General features: G+C 44.7%; 1 protein-coding gene across 2 annotated transcripts in view; it reads left to right on the forward strand.

Moving 5' to 3' along the window:
- LOC128699684 (forkhead box protein N2) overlaps positions 1 to 20,191 on the forward strand; it is a 369,048-nt gene that overhangs the window by 59,000 nt on the left and 289,857 nt on the right. The window contains exon 2 of one of the 2 annotated variants that reach the window (XM_070099452.1): positions 577 to 662. The gene's annotated coding sequence lies outside the window, so the exon portion shown is untranslated. Of the gene's footprint in view, positions 1 to 576; positions 663 to 20,191 lie in introns of those variants that run through there. The other variant, XM_070099455.1, reaches the window with a different exon arrangement.

Below are 20,191 nucleotides of genomic sequence, written 5' to 3' on the forward strand. Positions count from 1 at the left end.
GGTTTGGGATATTGGCAGTTTGGAGGAATATGTTGTGTATCTTTATATGTGTATGCTTCTAGACTGTTGTATTCTGAGCACCTCTGCAAAAACAGTGATAATGTGTGAGTGTGGTGAAAGTGTTGAATGATGATGAAAGTATTTTCTTTTTGGGGATTTTCTTTCTTTTTTGGGTCACCCTGCCTCGGTGGGAGACGGCCGACTTGTTGAAAAAAAAAAAAAATATATATATATATATGTATATATATATATGTATATATATATATATACATATATATATACATATATATATACATATATATATATGTATATATATAATATATATATATACATATATATACATATATATATATATATATATATATACATATATATATATACATATATATATATATATATATACATATATATATATACATATATATATATATATATACATATATATATATATACATATATATATATACATATATATATATACATATATATATATATATATATATATATATATATATATATATATATATATATATATATATATATATGTATATATATATATATTTTTTTTTATTACAGATTATTGATACCTTGCACCAGAGCTTCCAGGCCAGGTCTTCCAGACACTACTACCACTACTAGTACTACTACTATTATTATTAAAGGTAAGATTGGTGATCATTAAGGTAGTTAAGGAGTGGTTATGTGAGCTGGGTTGTTAGTTACCTAGCAGTAAGTAGGAACCTGGTTATTAGTTACCTAGTTATCTAGCAGTAAGTATGTACATGGGTGTTACCTAACAGTAAGTAGGTACCTGGGTGGTAGTTACCTTTTATCTGTTTGTTTTGCTGCCCTTTGATTTGATCAGGTAGCGGGAATGAATGAAAAGGCTCTTCGGAGGCGTCTTTATTTGGGTTCGTGGTACACAGGCAGTGTGTTAAGTGCTCTGGGGTGACCCAGAAGGCCATGCCCGCGAGGGAGAGAGGAGTGCAGGTGTTGACTAGGATGCCCGGTTGTCAAGTGAAAGCAAGGCAGCCCTGGGTATGCCTACCTAGAGACCTACCCTCTGGTGGAAACTTTGGAAACTAGTCATGTAGGCTTACTATCTACATTCTACAGGAACAGGGCACAGAACACAAAATAAAAACATATGTACATGTGGACATGGACAAAAAAATAAACTTCCTACAGTGTGGGAAGAAAAAAAAAAGTGGGGTGTGCTAAAACATGGTGGTCCAAGGCAGTGAACCTCGGAGGCATCACTGCACGCCTTCCTGCGTCTGCACAGACTCTGTAACACAGGAGACATCGCTGCGGCTGAGCTGTGATGTAACAGGGTACGGTCTTTGGAACGGTGAAGCAGTCTTCGTAGTAGTCACTGCCGGGTTCACTCTTCCTGGGGCAAAACCTGCTGGTGCCCTCGAGTGAGGCGTCGTCAGTACTCAGCAACTGGGCAGGACTTCTGGCAAGCAACTCAGGAGGACATTTCTCAACTGATATTGTTGCTGGGGCTTTCACTGCGGGCGAGTGAAGTGAATCGTAGCAGAGATAACTCAGGTGAAACATCTGGAGGTTGTAGCAGTATACACAGCAACTGGAGTGAGTGGGATAGCAGTCAGTGACATCATCGTTGTGCAGGTTGCTCACAAAAGCTGTGACATGAGTCAGATAGTTTCCTGCACACTCCTACACCCTAAGCTGGACTCGCGTGGGGGGCCAAACAAGACAACCTCACCTTGACACCGTAGCTTGGACGGGCGTATGGACGCTGTAGAAGGGCTGAAGAAGACTGCAAAGAAGCGCTGAGGTGCTGCAGGGCAGGAGATGAAGTATACACGTGACTGCTGGGCCCGGAATGCCACCATGATGACAGTGTCCAAATTTTGCGGGAAATCGAAGGACAAGGTTTTGTCCATGTCGCCGGTGAGACACTGTTTGCAGCTGCTAATGCTGTAAGCAAGTTGATGCCTTGGGTGGGCATGGATATAGTCATATGAAAGGCTCTGCTCCCCTTCACCCTATAAAAAAAGGCTTCACGAAGGCTCCACTCTGCTGCTGAAAAATCGCTGTCACCACTGTTTTATCTGGCATTTGAGTTGATCTGGTAGCGGGAATGAATGATAGGCTCTTCGGAGGCGTCTTACTTTATTTGGGTTCGTGGTACACAGGCAGTGTGTTTAAGTGCCCTGCGGTGACCCAGAAGGCCATGCCCGCGAGGGAGAGGTGTTGACTCTAGGATGCCCGGTTGTCAAGTGAGCGAGGCTGACCTGGGTATGCCTACCTAGAGACCTGCCTCTGGTGGAAACTTTGTAAACTAGTCATGTAGGCTTACTGTCTACATGCTGCTGCTGTCAGTGTTTACCTAGCAGTAAGTAGGTACCTGGGTGTTAGTTACCTTACACCTGCTGCTGCTGCTGCTGTCAGTGTTCACCTAGCAGTAAGTAGGTGCCTGGGTGTTACCTTACACCTGCTGCTGTCAGTGTTTACCTAGCAGTAAGTAGGTACCTGGGTGTTAGTTACCTTACACCTGCTGCTGCTGTCAGTGTTCACCTAGCAGTAAGTAGGTACCTGGGTGTTACCTTACACCTGCTGCTGCTGTCAGTGTTCACCTAGGAGTAAGTAGGTACCTGGGTGTTAGTTACCTTACACCTGCTGCTGCTGCTGTCAGTGTTCACCTAGCAGTAAGTAGGGACCTGGGTGTTAGTTACCTTACACCTGCTGCTGCTGTCAGTGTTCACCTAGCAGTAAGTAGGTACCTGGGTGTTAGTTACCTTACACCTGCTGCTGCTGTCAGTGTTCACCTAGCAGTAAGTAGGTACCTGGGTGTTACCTTACACCTGCTGCTGCTGTCAGTGTTCACCTAGGAGTAAGTAGGTACCTGGGTGTTAGTTACCTTACACCTGCTGCTGCTGCTGTCAGTGTTCACCTAGCAGTAAGTAGGTACCTGGGTGTTAGTTACCTTACACCTGCTGCTGCTATCAGTGTTCACCTAGGAGTAAGTAGGTACCTGGGTGTTAGTTACCTTACACCAGCTGCTGCTGCTGCTGCTGCTGTCAGTGTTCACCTAGCAGTAAGTAGGTACCTGGGTGTTAGTTACCTTACACCTGCTGATGTCAGTGTTTACCTAGCAGTAAGTAGGTACCCGGGTGTTAGTTACCTTACACCTGCTGCTGCTGTCAGTGTTCACCTAACAGTAAGTAGGTACCTGGGTGTTAATTGCCTTACACCTGCTGCTGTCAGTGTTTACCTAGCAGTAAGTAGGTACGTGGGTGTTAGTTACCTTACACCTGCTGATGCTGCTGTCAGTGTTCATCTAGCAGTAAGTAGGTACCTGGGTGTTAGTTACCTTACACCTGCTGATGCTGCTGCTGATGCTGCTGTCAGTGTTCATCTAGCAGTAAGTAGGTACCTGGGTGTTAGTTACCTTGCACCTGCTGATGCTGCTGGCATGGTTCACCTAGCAGTAAGTAGGTACCTGGGTGTTACACCTGCTGCTGTCAGTGTTCACCTAGCAGTAAGTAGGTACCTTGGTGTTAGTCACCTTACATCTGCTGCTGTCAGTGTTCACCTAACAGTAAGTAGGTACCTGGGTGTTAGTTGCCTTAAACCTGCTGCTGTCAGTGTTCACCTAGCAGTAAGTAGGTACCTGGGTGTTAGTTGCCTTACACTTGCTGCTGTCAGTGTTCACTTAGTAAGTAGGCACCTGGGTGTTAGTTACCTTATACCTGATGCAGTCTGTTCACCTAGCAGTAAGTAGGTACCTGGGTGTTAGTTACCTTACACCTGATGCAGTCTGTTCACCTAGCAGTAAGTAGGTACCTGGGTGTTAGTTGCCTTAAACCTGCTGCTCGTGTCATTGTTCACAGAAGGGTAAGTCGGCACAGTCTCTGGTCTCCCCTCACGTCCCCTAATTTCCCCTCGTTTGCCCACCTCTTCAGGGCCCCCTCACCTACTGAGTAATGACACCTAATTACCGTAACCAAGTTGTTAAACACTCACCACCAATTAGGTCCCCTCTTCCCTCTCTCCCCTCCACCCTCACCCCTTCCCTCTCTCCCCTCCACCCTCACCCCTTCCCTCTCTCCCCTCCACCCTCACCCCTTCCCTCTCTCCCCTCCACCCTCACCCCTTCCCTCGTATACCACAGCACGTGGTACATAATTAGAGGGTAGTAGTAGTAGTACCTAGTTTTTGGGGGTTACTATGCTAGTTCCCCTAGTGAGACTATTAACCTGAGTGCTCATTTTGTGACTGAATTATACCTTAAACTGACCCTTATTGACTGTATTGTGTAACCTAGTACTGTGTACCAGTGTAACATTGTACTGTGAACCAGTGTAACACTGTACTGTGTGCCAGGGTAACACTGTACTGTGTATCAGTGTAACATTGTACTGTGGTATAAGCCTTTACAAGTCTTCAGTTCCCATCTTTCTTCATCCGAGATCGCAGACTCAAGGCACAAGCTATCCTCAACAAACCGCCCATGGAACAGCCCCCTAAACAGTTCATAGTACTCCCATGTGGCGATGTTGCCACGAATACTCGCAGGGCACTTGCTATGAGTAACATCAACGTTTCTACCATAAACACATCATCTATCAAAGACCTCACTACGAAACGCAGCCCCACACCTCTAACTTCTACAGCAGGCGTCTACACTATCCCCTGTGGGTTCTGTCCCAAGAAATATGTAGGCGAGACAGGCAGAGATCTTGCAGTCCGCCTGAATGAGCATCGAAATGCCTCTAACAGAGACGATGTAAGGTACGCCTGTGTCCTCCACAGAGACTCCACGGGACATTTGATGAACTGGAATGAGGCACAACTCGTTCTCACCGAACCAGACCTCAGACGCCGACGGTGCCTAGAAGCCTCACTAATCGCCGTCACCGACACTATAGAACGCAACACTGGAAACTACAAAATTTCAAAAACACTGGCATACATGATACTTAAGCAGCACCAACCCAACAACACAGGAGTCACATGATTTCATCGTCTACCCGTCCTCATCATAGGTAGAGGTTGTTTTGATAAGGACCTGCCTCGCATGGGCCAGTAGGCCTTCTGCAGTGTTCCTCCATTCTTACGTTTTTATGACATTCCTCAGGTCACGTGCGTCACACCTCACTCTCCGCCTATATATAATGTCTTTCTACCTCTGTATGTTAGAAGTGATCAACGTCCCAGGACCGAAACGTTTTCTAATAAATATGTTATAGTGTTTGCTTACGTGTCTTTCTAAACCAACATTCTACTGTATACCAGTGTAACATTGTACTGTGTACCAGTGTAACATTGTATTGTGTATCAGTTTACCTGGAGTTTACCGGCGAGAGTTCCGGGGGTCAACGCCCCCGCGGCCATGTCTGTGACCAGGCCTCCTGGTGGATCAGAGCCTGATCAACCAGGCTGTTGCTGCTGGCTGCACGCAAACCAACGTACGAGCCACAGCCCGGCTGGTCAGGAACCGACTTTAGGTGCTTGTCCAGTGCCAGCTTGAAGACTGCCAGGGGTCTGTTGGTAATCCCCCTTATGTATGCTGGGAGGCAGTTGAACAGTCTCGGGCCCCTGACACTTATTGTATGGTCTCTTAACGTGCTAGTGACACCCCTGCTTTTCATTGGGGGGATGTTGCATCGTCTGCCAAGTCTTTTGCTTTCGTAGTGAGTGATTTTCGTGTGCAAGTTCGGTACTAGTCCCTCTAGGATTTTCCAGGTGTATATAATCATGTATCTCTCCCGCCTACATTCCAGGGAATACAGGTTTAGGAACCTCAAGCGCTCCCAGTAATTGAGGTGTTTTATCTCCGTTATGCACGCCGTGAAGGTTCTCTGTACATTTTCTAGATCAGCAATTTCACCTGCCTTGAAAGGTCCTGTTAGTGTGCAGCAATATTCCAGCCTAGATAGAACAAATGACCTGAAGAGTGTCATCATGGGCTTGGCCTCCCTAGTTTTGAAGGTTCTCATTATCCATCCTGTCATTTTTCTAGCAGATGCGATTGATACAATGTTATGGTCCTTGAAGGTGAGATCCTCCGACATGATCACTCCCAGGTCTTTGACGTTGGTGTTTCGCTCTATTTTGTGGCCAGAATTTGTTTTGTACTCTGATGAAGATTTAATTTCCTCGTGTTTACCATATCTGAGTAATTGAAATTTCTCATCGTTGAACTTCATATTGTTTTCTGCAGCCCACTGAAAGATTTGGTTGATGTCCGCCTGGAGCCTTGCTGTGTCTGCAATGGAAGACACTCATGCTGATTCGGGTGTCATCTGCAAAGGAAGACACGGTGCTGTGGCTGACATCCTTGTCTATGTCAGATATGAGGATGAGGAACAAGATGGGAGCGAGTACTGTGCCTTGTGGAACAGAGCTTTTCACCGTGCCTGCCTCGGACTTTACTCTGTTGACTACTATTCTCTGTGTTCTGTTAGTGAGGAAATTATAGATTCATTGACCGACTTTTCCTGTTATTCCTTTAGCACGCATTTTGTGCGCTATTACGCCATGGTCACACTTGTCGAAGGCTTTTGCAAAGTCTGTATATATTACATCTGCATTCTTTTTGTCTTCTAGTGCATTTAGGACCTTGTCGTAGTGATCCAATAGTTGAGACAGACAGGAGCGACCTGTTCTAAACCCATGTTGCCCTGGGTTGTGTAACTGATGGGTTTCTTGATGGGTGGTGATCTTGCTTCTTAGGACCCTTTCAAAGATTTTTATGATATGGGATGTTAGTGCTATCGGTCTGTAGTTCTTTGCTGTTGCTTTACTGCCCCCTTTGTGGAGTGGGGCTATGTCTGTTGTTTTTAGTAACTGTGGGACGACCCCCGTGTCCATGCTCCCTCTCCATAGGATGGAAAAGGCTCTTGATGAACACGGAGTTCCATGAGTATGGCCCTGGGGCAGAGTGTCAGGGCATGTCATTTATCGCCTGTTCGAAGTCAATTGGCGTCAGGATAGCATCGAATAGGCTTGTGTTAACCAAATTTTGTGGATCTCTCATAAAAAATTCATTTTGATCTTCGACTCTCAGTCTGGTTAGCGGCTTGCTAAAAACCGAGTCATATTGGGACTTGAGTAGCTCACTCATTTCTTTGCTGTCATCTGTGTAGGACCCATCTTGTTTAAGTAGGGGCCCAATACTGGACGTTGTTCTCAACTTTGATTTGGCATAGGAGAAGAAATACTTTGGGTTTCTTTCGATTTCATTTATGGCTTTTAGTTCTTCCCGCGATTCCTGACTCCTATAAGATTCCTTTAGCTTAAGTTCGATGCTTGCTATTTCTCTGACCAGTGTCTCCCTACGCATTTCAGATATATTGACCTCTTTTAGCCGCTCTGTTATTCTTTAACGTCGCCTGTAAAGGGAGCGCCTGTCCCTTTCTATTTTACATCTACTCCTCCTTTTTCTTAGAGGAATAAGCCTTGTGCATACATCGAGTGCCACCGAGTTAATCTGTTCTAGGCATAAGTTGGGGTCTGTGTTGCTTAGTATATCTTCCCAGCTTATATCGGTTAGGACTTGGTTTACTTGGTCCCACTTTATGTTTTTGTTATTGAAGTTGAATTTGGTGAATGCTCCCTCATGACTAGTCTCATTTTGTCGGTCTGGGGCTCCACGCATACATGTCTGAACCTCAATTATGTTGTCATCTGAGTATATTGTTTTTGATATGGTGACATTTCTTATCAGATCATCATTGTTAGTGAATATGAGGTCTAGTGTATTCTCCAGTCTAGTAGGCTCTATTATTTGCTGGTTTAAATTGAATTTTGTGCAGAGATTTAAAAGCTCGTGTGAGTGTGAGTTTTCATCAGAGCTGCCTCCTGGTGTTATTACTGCAACAATATTATTTGCTATATTCCTCCATTTTAGGTGCCTTAAGTAACATTGTACTGTATACCAGTGTAACATTGTACTGTGTACCAGTGTAACATTGTACTGTGTACCAGTGTAACATTGTACTGTGTACCAGTGTAACATTGTACTGTGTACCAGTGTAACATTGTACTGTGTACCAGTGTAACATTGTACTGTGTACCAGTGTAACATTGTACTGTATACCAGTGTAACATTGTACTGTGTACCAGTGTAACATTGTACTGTGTACCAGTGTAACATTGTACTGTCAGTGTAACTGTGTACCAGTGTAACATTGTACTGTGTACCAGTGTAACATTGTACTGTGTACCAGTGTAACATTGTACTGTGTACCAGTGTAACATTGTACTGTGTACTGTGTACTGTATACCAGTGTAACATTGTACTGTGTACCAGTGTAACATTGTACTGTATACTAGTGTAACATTGTACTGTGTACCAGTGTAACATTGTACTGTATACCAGTGTAACATTGTACTGTATACCAGTGTAACATTGTACTGTATACTAGTGTAACATTGTACTGTGTACCAGTGTAACATTGTACTGTGTACCAGTGTAACATTGTACTGTATACCAGTGTAACATTGTACTGTGTACCAGTGTAACATTGTACTGTGTACCAGTGTAACATTGTACTGTATACCAGTGTAACATTGTACTGTATACTAGTGTAACATTGTACTGTGTAACATTGTACTGTGTACCAGTGTAACATTGTACTGTATACTAGTGTAACATTGTACTGTGTACCAGTGTAACATTGTACTGTGTACCAGTGTAACATTGTACTGTATACCAGTGTAACATTGTACTGTGTACCAGTGTAACATTGTACTGTATACCAGTGTAACATTGTGCTGTGTACCAGTGTAATATTGTACTGTGTACCAGTGTAACATTGTACTGTATACCAGTGTAACATTGTACAGTATACCAGTGTAACATTGTACTGTATACCAGTGTAACATTGTACTGTATACCAGTGTAACATTGTACTGTGTACCAGTGTAACATTGTACTGTGTACCAGTGTAACATTGTACTGTATACCTGTGTAACATTGTACTGTATACCAGTGTAACATTGTACTGTATACCAGTGTAACATTGTACTGTATACCAGTGTAACATTGTACTGTATACCAGTGTAACTGTACTGTATACCAGTGTAACATTGTACTGTATACCAGTGTAACATTGTACTGTGTATCAGTGTAACATTGTACTTTATACCAGTGTAACATTGTACTGTATACCAGTGTAACATTGTACTGTATACCAGTGTAACATTGTACTGTGTACCAGTGTAACATTGTACTGTGTACCAGTGTAACATTGTACTGTGTACCAGTGTAACATTGTACTGTATACCAGTGTAACATTGTACTGTGTACCAGTGTAACATTGTACTGTATACCAGTGTAACATTGTACTGTGTACCAGTGTAACATTGTACTGTGTACCAGTGTAACATTGTACTGTGTACCAGTGTAACATTGTACTGTGTACCAGTGTAACATTGTACTGTGTACCAGTGTAACATTGTACTGTATACTAGTGTAACATTGTACTGTGTACCAGTGTAACATTGTACTGTGTACCAGTGTAACATTGTACTGTGTACCAGTGTAACATTGTACTGTGACCTAGTCATTCCAAAACTGTCCAAATATCGTTTGCCAAGTCATTCCACAACTCTCCACGACTGTCATGCCACAATTGTTGTGCCACATCTGTCATTCCACAGTCGTTCTACAACTGCCATTCCACAACTCATTCCGTAGCTGTCATTCCTCAACTGTTATTCCATAACTGGCATTCTACAATTCTACATTTCATTCCATAACTCCACAAGAGCTTTCCACAACTGTCATTCCATAACTGTCATTCCACAGTAGTTATTCCACAGTTGTCATTCCGTATATTTCACAGCTCATTCGAAATGTTCTTCCACAAGTCATTACACATTCTAGATCTGTCATTCCATAGCTGTCATTCCACAACTCGTTTCACAAGTGATTCTACAACTCGTTCCACAACTATCATTCCAAAGTCATTCCACTTGTTCACGACATATCCCACAAGTCATTCCACAGCAGTCACTGCACAGCTGTCATTCAACGAGTCAGTCCATAACTATTCTGTCAAAGCCGTCATCAACTCATTTTACCTGTCATTCCATAACTTTCATACCACAACTGTCATCCGTCCAACTGTCATTCCACATTCTGCAAGAAAGGTATACACTATACTTTTGATATACCTTTGAAGAGTTTCTTGAGTTTATGTAGTCTCTGAGCCCGGCCATGGGCCAGGCTCGTTAATACCGACAAGCTGAAAGTTAAGACACACGTGCAACATCTGGGCATCTACGTTTCGCCCTCCAGTGGCTTTATCAGTACAGATTCTAGGTCATAATGTGAAGACAGAACTATGTACAGAAGATGAGGTAATTAGTCCCTCAGCCTCGGTGCTGGTGGTGGTGGTGGTGGTGGTGATCACCGTGGTGGTGGTGGTGGTGATCACCGTGGTGGTGGTTTACCTGGAGTTTACCTGGAGAGAGTTCCGGGGGTCAACGCCCCCGCGGCCCGGTCTGTGACCAGGCCTCCTGGTGGATCAGAGCCTGATCAACCAGGCTGTTGCTGCTGGCTGCACGCAAACCAACGTACGAGCCACAGCCTGGCTGATCAGGAACTAACTTTAGGTGCTTGTCCAGTGCCAGCTTGAAGACTGCCAGGGGTCTGTTGGTAATCCCCCTTATGTGTGCTGGGAGGCAGTTGAACAGTCTCGGGCCCCTGACACTTATTGTATGGTCTCTTAACGTGCTAGTGACACCTCTGCTTTTCATTGGGGGGATGTTGCATCGTCTGCCAAGTCTTTTGCTTTCATAGTGAGTGATTTTCGTGTGCAAGTTCGGTACTAGTCCCTCTAGGATTTTCCAGGTGTATATAATCATGTATCTCTCCCTCCTGCGTTCCAGGGAATACAGGTTTAGGAACCTCAAGCGCTCCCAGTAATTGAGGTGTTTTATCTCCGTTATGCGCGCCGTGAAAGTTCTCTGTACATTTTCTAGGTCGGCAATTTCCCCTGCCTTGAAAGGTGCTGTTAGTGTGCAGCAATATTCCAACCTAGATAGAACAAGTGACCTGAAGAGTGTCATCATGGGCTTGGCCTCCCTAGTTTTGAAGGTTCTCATTATCCATCCTGTCATTTTTCTAGCAGATGCGATTGATACAATGTTATGGTCCTTGAAGGTGAGATCCTCCGACATGATCACTCCCAGGTCTTTGACGTTGGTGTTTCGCTCTATTTTGTGGCCAGAATTTGTTTTGTACTCTGATGAATATTTAATTTCCTCGTGTTTACCATATCTGAGTAATTGAAATTTCTCATCGTTGAACTTCATATTGTTTTCTGCAGCCCATTGAAAGATTTGGTTGATGTCCGCCTGGAGCCTTGCTGTGTCTGCAATGGAAGACACTGTCATGCAGATTCGAGTGTCATCTGCAAAGGAAGACACGGTGCTGTGGCTGACTTCCTTGTCTATGTCGGATATGAGGATGAGGAACAAGATGGGAGCGAGTACTGTGCCTTGTGGAACAGAGCTTTTCACCGTAGCTGCCTCGGACTTTACTCTGTTGACGACTACTCTCTGTGTTCTGTAGTGAGGAAATTATAGATCCATCGACCGACTTTTCCTGTTATTCCTTTAGCACGCATTTTGTGCGCTATTACGCCATGGTCACACTTGTCGAAGGCTTTTGCAAAGTCTGTATATATTACATCTGCATTCTTTTTGTCTTCTAGTGCATTTAGGATCTTGTCGTAGTGATCCAATAGTTGAGACAGACGGGAGCGACCTGTTCTAACCCCATGTTGCCCTGGGTTGTGTAACTGATGGGTTTCTAGATGGGTGGTGATCTTGCTTCTTAGGACCCTTTCAAAGATTTTTATGATATGTGATGTTAGTGCTATTGGTCTGTAGTTCTTTGCTGTTGCTTTACTGCCAACTATGTGGAGTGGGGCTATGTCTGTTGTTTTTAGTAACTGTGGGACGACCCCCGTGTCCATGCTCCCTCTCCACAGGATGAAAAAGGCTCGTGATAGGGGGTTCTTGCAGTTCTTGATGAACACAGAGTTCCATGAGTCTGGCCCTGGGGCAGAGTGCATGGTGGTGGTGGTGGTGGTGATCACCGTGGTGGTGGTGGTGGTGGTGGAGATCACCGTGGTGGTGGTGGTAGTGGTTCTGGAGCACAGGTAAGAAGGCTGGCGCTTATATAGATACAGAAGGTATTGAGTACCTTGCACAAGTTGTCAGACATTGCACCATTTTGGAATCTTGGTTCAGAGGACATTTACAAGACGTTCTTCATGCCTGCTACAACTAACTCGTCCCTTTGGGTAGGACCTACTTCCACTGGGGAATCCTGCCTGCCAGTTAGGTTAGGTAAGGTTCGTCAGGAAACAGGACGAATGTTTCCTGACGTGTGTCTTAGTCACATGATGACCCGCCTTTGAAGCTTTTGGTCATCTGACCGAGGCCTTCCGCTGGCTTACCAGTCCCTTTTATATATATTATATATATATATATATATATATATATATATATATATATATATATATATATATATATATATATATATATAATGTCGTGCCGAATATGTAAAACTGGTCAATTAGCAAGAACTCATTTAAAATTAAGTCAGTTTCAAAATTTTCTCTTATACGTTTAAAGATATATTTTTTCATTAATGTTAATGTAAAAAATTTAAATTTTGCACCAAAAGAATCTTAGAAAACTTACCTAACCTTATTATAACAAGAACAATTTATTTTAGCCTAACCCAACTAAATATATTTTAGATTTGTTTACAATAATTTAATACTAAACAAACACAGTGAAATATATTTTTTTCGTTAGGTTCAGAATGATTTTGGCGAAATTATTGCATACACAAATTTTCGCTTGTCCTATATGGCAAGATGAGCGTTGCTATTTAAGCCAAGATCGCAAGTTCTACCTATTCGGCACGACATATATATATGTATATATATATATATATATATATATATATATATATATATATATATATATATATATATATATATATCCCGCCTACCAGTGACTTATGTCCTCGTCTGCTACACGTCACTATCCAGCCTGATGCCTATATAAGCGCCAGCCTTCTTACCTGTGCTCCAGAGCCACCACCACCACCACCACGGTGATCACCACCACCACGGTGATCACCACCACCACCACCACCACGGTGATCACCACCACCACCACCACCACGGTGATCACCACCACCACCACCACGGTGATCACCACCACCACCACCACCACCACGGTGATCACCACCACCACCACCACCACCACCACCACGGTGATCACCACCACCACGGTGATCACCACCACCACGGTGATCACCACCACCACCACCACCACGGTGATCACCACCACCACGGTGATCACCACCACCACGGTGATCATCACCACCACCACCACCACCACGGTGATCACCACCACCACCACCACCACGGTGATCACCACCACCACCACCACCACGGTGATCATCACCACCACCACCACCACCACGGTGATCACCACCACCACCACCACCACGGTGATCACCACCACCACGGTGATCACCACCACCACCACCACCACCACCACCACGGTGATCACCACCACCTCCACCACCACCACCACCACGGTGATCACCACCACCACGGTGATCACCACCACCACCACGGTGATCACCACCAACACCACCACCACCACCACCACGGTGATCACCACCACCACGGTGATCACCACCACCACCACCACCACCACCACCACCACCACCACCACCACGGTGATCACCACCACCACCACCACCACCACCACCACGGTGATCACCACCACCACCACCACGGTGATCTCTACCACCACCACGGTGATCACCACCACCACCACCACCACGGTGATCACACCAGCACCGAGGCTGAGGGACTAATTACCTCATCTTCTGTACATAGTTCTGTCTTCACATTATGACCTAGAATCTGTACTGATAAAGCCACTGGAGGGCGAAACGTCTACAGTGAAGATACCCAGATGTTGCACATGTCTTAACTTTCATTCCACAACTGTCATTCCACAACTGTCATGCCACAACTGTCATGCCACAACTGTCATGCCACTTCATTCCACAGCTGTCGTTCCATAATTCATTCCACAGTTGTTTCATAACTAATTTCACAACTGTCATTCCATAAGCCATTTCACAATTTATTCCACAACTGTCATGCCACAGATGTAATACAACAACTCATTCCACAGCTCCTTTCATATGTTATTCTACAAGTCATTCCACACTGTCTATATGTTATTCCATAAGTTCTATAAGGTATTCGACAACAGTTCACAAGTCACACAAGTCATTCCACAACTGTCTTTCCGTAACTGTTATTTCACGTTTGTCATGCCACAACAGTCATTCCACATCAGTCATTCCACAAGTTATTCTAGCACTGTCATTCCACAAGAGTACATTACACAAGTCATTCCACAACAGTCCATAAGTCACTCCACAACAGTCACTCAACAGTCACTCCACAACAGTCACTCCACAACAGTCCATAAGTCACTCCACAACAGTCACTCCACAACAGTCACTCAACAACAGTCACTCCACAACAGTCACTCCACAACAGTCCATAAGTCACTTCACAACATTCACTCCACAAGTCACTCCACAACAGTCACTTCACAACAGTCACTCAACAACAGTCCATAAGTCACTTCACAACATTCACTCCACAAGTCACTCCACAACAGTCACTCCACAACAGTCACTCCACAACAGTCACTCCGCAACCGTCACTCCACAACAGTCACTCCACAACAGTCACTTCACAACAGTCACTCCACGACAGTCATTCCACAGCAGTTACTCCACAACAGTCCTCAACAGTCACTCCACAACTGTCACTCCACAACTGTCACTCCACAACTGTCACTCCACAGCTGTCACTCCACAACTGTCACTCCACAACTCTCTCCACAACTGTCACTCCACAGCTGTCACTCCACAACAGTCACTCCACAACTGTCACTCCACAACTGTCACTCCACAACAGTCACTCCACAACAGTCACTCCACAACAGTCACTCCACAACAGTCACTCCACAACAGTCACTCCACAACAGTCACTCCACAACTGTCACTCCACAACTGTCACTCCACAACAGTCACTCCACAACTGTCACTCCACAACAGTCACTCCACAACAGTCACTCCACAACAGTCACTCCACAACAGTCACTCCACAACTGTCACTCCACTACTGTCACTCCACAACAGTCACTCCACAACAGTCACTCCACAACTGTCACTCCACAACAGTCACTCCACAACTGTCACTCCACAACTGTCACTCCACAACTGTCACTCCACAACTGTCACTCCACAACTGTCACTCCACAACAGTCACTCCACAACTGTCACTCCACAACTGTCACTCCACAACTGTCACTCCACAACAGTCACTCCACAACAGTCACTCCACTACTGTCACTCCACAACTGTCACTCCACAACAGTCACTCCACAGTCACTCCACAACAGTCACTCCACAACTGTCACTCCACAACAGTCACTCCACAACTGTCACTCCACAACTGTCACTCCACAACTGTCACTCCACAACAGTCACTCCACGACAGTCACTCCACAACAGTCACTCCACAACAGTCACTCCACAACTGTAACTCCACAACTGTCACTCCACAACTGTCACTCCACAACTGTCACTCCACAACAGTCACTCCACAACAGTCACTCCACAGTCACTCCACAACAGTCACTCCACAACAGTCACTCCACAACAGTCACTCCACAACAGTCACTCCACAACTGTCACTCCACAACTGTCACTCCACAACTGTCACTCCACAACAGTCACTCCACAACAGTCACTCCACAACAGTCACTCCACAACTGTAACTCCACAACTGTAACTCCACAACAGTCACTCCACAACAGTCACTCCACAACTGTCACTCCACAACTGTCACTCCACAACAGTCACTCCACGACAGTCACTCCACAACAGTCACTCCACAACAGTCACTCCACAACAGTCACTCCACAACTGTAACTCCACAACTGTCGCTCCACAACAGTCACTCCTCAACAGTCACTATACAACTGTAACTCCACAACTGTCACTCCACAACTGTCACTCCACAACTGTCACTCCACAACAGTCACTCCACAACTGTCACTCCACAACAGTCACTCCACAGTCACTCCATAACAGTACCTTCGTGACACCAGAGTAATATTGATCACGAGGGAAGACTTGTCAATATCTGTAAATATGTAATGGATGTGGTACTTAGCTGGCGTGTGTAGGTGATGTGTGTGTAGTACCTAGCTAGCGTGTGTAGGTAATGTGTGTGTAGTACCTACCTAGTGTGTGTAGGTGATGTGTGTGTAGTACCTAGCTAGCGTGTGTAGGTAATGTGTGTGTAGTACCTACCTAGTGTGTGTAGGTGATGTGTGTGTAGTACCTAGCTAGTGTGTGTAGGTAATGTGTGTGTGTAGTACCTGGCTAGTGTGTGTAGGTGATGTGTGTGTAGTCCTAGCTAGTGTGTGTAGGTAATGTGTGTGTGTAATACCTGGCTAGTGTGTGTAGGTAATGTGTGTGTAGTACCTAGCTAGTGTGTGTAGGTGATGTGTGTGTAGTACCTAGCTAGCGTGTGTAGGTAATGTGTGTGTAGTACCTAGCTAGTGTGTGTAGGTGATGTGTGTGTAGTACCTGGCTAGTGTGTGTAGGTGATGTGTGTGTAGTACCTAGCTAGTGTGTGTAGGTGATGTGTGTGTAGTACCTGGCTAGTGTGTGTAGGTGATGTGTGTGTAGTACCTAGCTAGTGTGTGTAGGTGATGTGTGTGTAGTACCTAGCTAGTGTGTGTAGGTAATGTGTGTGTAGTACCTGGCTAGTGTGTGTAGGTAATGTGTGTGTAGTACCTAGCTAGTGTGTGTAGGTGATGTGTGTGTAGTACCTAGCTAGCGTGTGTAGGTTATGTGTGTGTAGTACCTAGCTAGTGTGTGTAGGTGATGTGTGTGTAGTACCTAGCTAGTGTGTGTAGGTAATGTGTGTGTAGTACCTAGCTAGTGTGTGTAGGTGATGTGTGTGTAGTACCTAGCTAGTGTGTGTAGGTAATGTGTGTGTAGTACCTAGCTAGTGTGTGTAGGTGATGTGTGTGTAGGTGATGTGCGTGTAGTACCTAGCTAGTGTGTGTAGGTGATGTGTGTGTAGTACCTAGCTAGTGTGTGTAGGTGATGTGTGTGTAGTACCTAGCTAGTGTGTGTAGATAATGTGTGTGTAGTACCTAGCTAGCGTGTGTAGGTAATGTGTGTGTAGTACCTAGCTAGTGTGTATAGGTGTTGTGTGTGTAGTACCTAGCTAGTGTGTGTAGGTAATGTGTGTAGTACCTAGCTAGCGTGTGTAGGTAATGTGTGTGTAGTACCTAGCTAGTGTGTGTAGGTAATGTGTGTGTAGTACCTAGCTAGTGTGAGTAGGTAATGTGTGTGTAGTACCTAGCTAGTGTGTGTAGGTAATGTGTGTGTAGTACCTAGCTGGCGTGTGTAGGTAATGTGTGTGTAGTACCTAGCTAGTGTGTGTAGGTAATGTGTGTGTAGTACCTAGCTAGTGTGTGTAGGTAATGCGTGTGCAGTACCTAGCTAGCGTGTGTAGGTAATGTGTGTAGTACCTAGCTAGCGTGTGTAGGTAATGTGTGTGTAGTACCTAGCTAGTGTGTGTAGGTAATGTGTGTGTAGTACCTAGCTAGTGTGTGTAGGTAATGTATGTGTAGTACCTAGCTAGTGTGTGTAGGTAATGTGTGTGTAGTACCTAGCTAGTGTGTGTAGGTAATGTGTGTGTAGTACCTAGCTAGTGTGTGTAGGTAATGTGTGTGTAGTACCTAGCTAGTGTGTGTAGGTAATGTGTGTGTAGTACTTAGCTAGTGTGTGTAGGTAATGTGTGTGTAGTACCTAGCTAGTATGTGTAGGTAATGTGTGTGTAGTACTTAGCTAGTGTGTGTAGGTAATGTGTGTGTAGTATCTAGCTAGTATGTGTAGGTAATGTGTGTGTAGTACCTAGCTAGTGTGTGTAGGTGATGTGTGTGTAGTACCTGGCTAGTGTGTGTAGGTGATGTGTGTGTAGTACCTAGCTAGTGTGTGTAGGTGATGTGTGTGTAGTACCTGGCTAGTGTGTGTAGGTGATGTGTGTGTAGTACCTAGCTAGTGTGTGTAGGTGATGTGTGTGTAGTACCTAGCTAGCGTGTGTAGGTTATGTGTGTGTAGTACCTAGCTAGTGTGTGTAGGTGATGTGTGTGTAGTACCTAGCTAGTGTGTGTAGGTAATGTGTGTGTAGTACCTAGCTAGTGTGTGTAGGTGATGTGTGTGTAGTACCTAGCTAGTGTGTGTAGGTAATGTGTGTGTAGTACCTAGCTAGTGTGTGTAGGTGATGTGTGTGTAGGTGATGTGCGTGTAGTACCTAGCTAGTGTGTGTAGGTGATGTGTGTAGTACCTAGCTAGTGTGTGTAGGTGATGTGTGTGTTGTACCTAGCTAGTGTGTGTAGGTAATGTGTGTGTAGTACCTAGCTAGTGTGTGTAGGTGATGTGTGTGTAGTACCTAGCTAGTGTGTGTAGATAATGTGTGTGTAGTACCTAGCTAGCGTGTGTAGGTAATGTGTGTGTAGTACCTAGCTAGTGTGTGTAGGTGTTGTGTGTGTAGTACCTAGCTAGTGTGTGTAGGTAATGTGTGTAGTATCTAGCTAGCGTGTGTAGGTAATGTGTGTGTAGTACCTAGCTAGTGTGTGTAGGTAATGTGTGTGTAGTACCTAGCTAGTGTGTGTAGGTAATGTGTGTGTAGTACCTAGCTAGTGTGTGTAGGTAATGTGTGTGTAGTACCTAGCTAGTGTGTGTAGGTAATGTGTGTGTAGTACCTAGCTAGTGTGTGTAGGTAATGTATGTGTAGTACCTAGCTAGTGTGTGTAGGTAATGTGTGTGTAGTACCTAGCTAGTGTGTGTAGGTAATGTGTGTGTAGTACCTAGCTAGTGTGTGTAGGTAATGTGTGTGTAGTACCTAGCTAGTGTGTGTAGGTAATGTGTGTGTAGTACTTAGCTAGTGTGTGTAGGTAATGTGTGTGTAGTACCTAGCTAGTATGTGTAGGTAATGTGTGTGTAGTACTTAGCTAGTGTGTGTAGGTAATGTGTGTGTAGTATCTACCTAGTATGTGTAGGTAATGTGTGTGTAGTACCTAGCTAGTGTGTGTAGGTAATGTGTGTGTAGTACCTAGGTAGAGTGTGTAGGTGGAAATGTTTCCACCTACACACTCTACTGTGATCATTTATTGACAACGTTTCGCCCACACAGTGGGCTTTTTCAAGTCACAAACAGATCTACCTGGGGTGGAAGGTACGTGAGTATTTATAGTCAAGTTCAGAATGTTGAGGTCAGGTGGAGAATGCTGCATCTGATGATCTACCGGGTGGGGTTATAGTGTCTAAAACTTGGGTTGCTTGGCAGGGGTATTGGACAAGTTGTGAGCAGACCTGCAGTGTTCTATGTTCTTATGTGGGATAGCGATGAAGAAGTTTCTTGGCGAGTGGTTCAGCTATGTTATAGAAGCCATTGTTCTGGTTGAAATTGTTGGTTATAGAGATAAGCGATGATTCCAGGATTCTTCGGTATTGAGTGTTGTCTTCTGTGGCGATAAGTCTTGAGTTTCTGTAGTTAATTAAATGGTTGTGTGAATTGCGATGTTGTTCACAGGCATTCCTTGTAGCGTCAGTCCTGCTTGCGTATTGGTGTTCTGAAATGCGTGTTTAGAGGTCTCTTGATGTTTCGCCCACGTATAATTTGTTGCAGTCATTACAAGGGATTATGTGTACCCCTGCAGAGGATGGAGGCTTGTCCTGTCTACTACTGGTGATGTCCTTGATGATCGTGGTTATGGAGGTAGATACTTGGAATGATGTATTGGAAAAGATGTTGGAAACATGGCAATATAAACACAAATGCAGTATAATGTGAACCTTTATTGACTACGTTTCGCCCACACAGTGGGCTTTTTCAAGTCACAAACAGAACTACCTGGGGTGGAAGGAACGCGAGTATTTATAGTCTGGCTGAGGTCAGGTGAAGAATGCTGCATCTGATGATGTACCGAGTTGGGTTGTAGAGTCTAAAAACTTGGGTAGCTTGGAAAGGAGACTGGACAAGTTTGTGAGCAGACCTTC

Source organism: Cherax quadricarinatus, chromosome 67, assembly GCF_038502225.1.
Source record: "Cherax quadricarinatus isolate ZL_2023a chromosome 67, ASM3850222v1, whole genome shotgun sequence".
Classification (NCBI taxonomy): Eukaryota; Metazoa; Arthropoda; class Malacostraca; order Decapoda; family Parastacidae; genus Cherax; species Cherax quadricarinatus.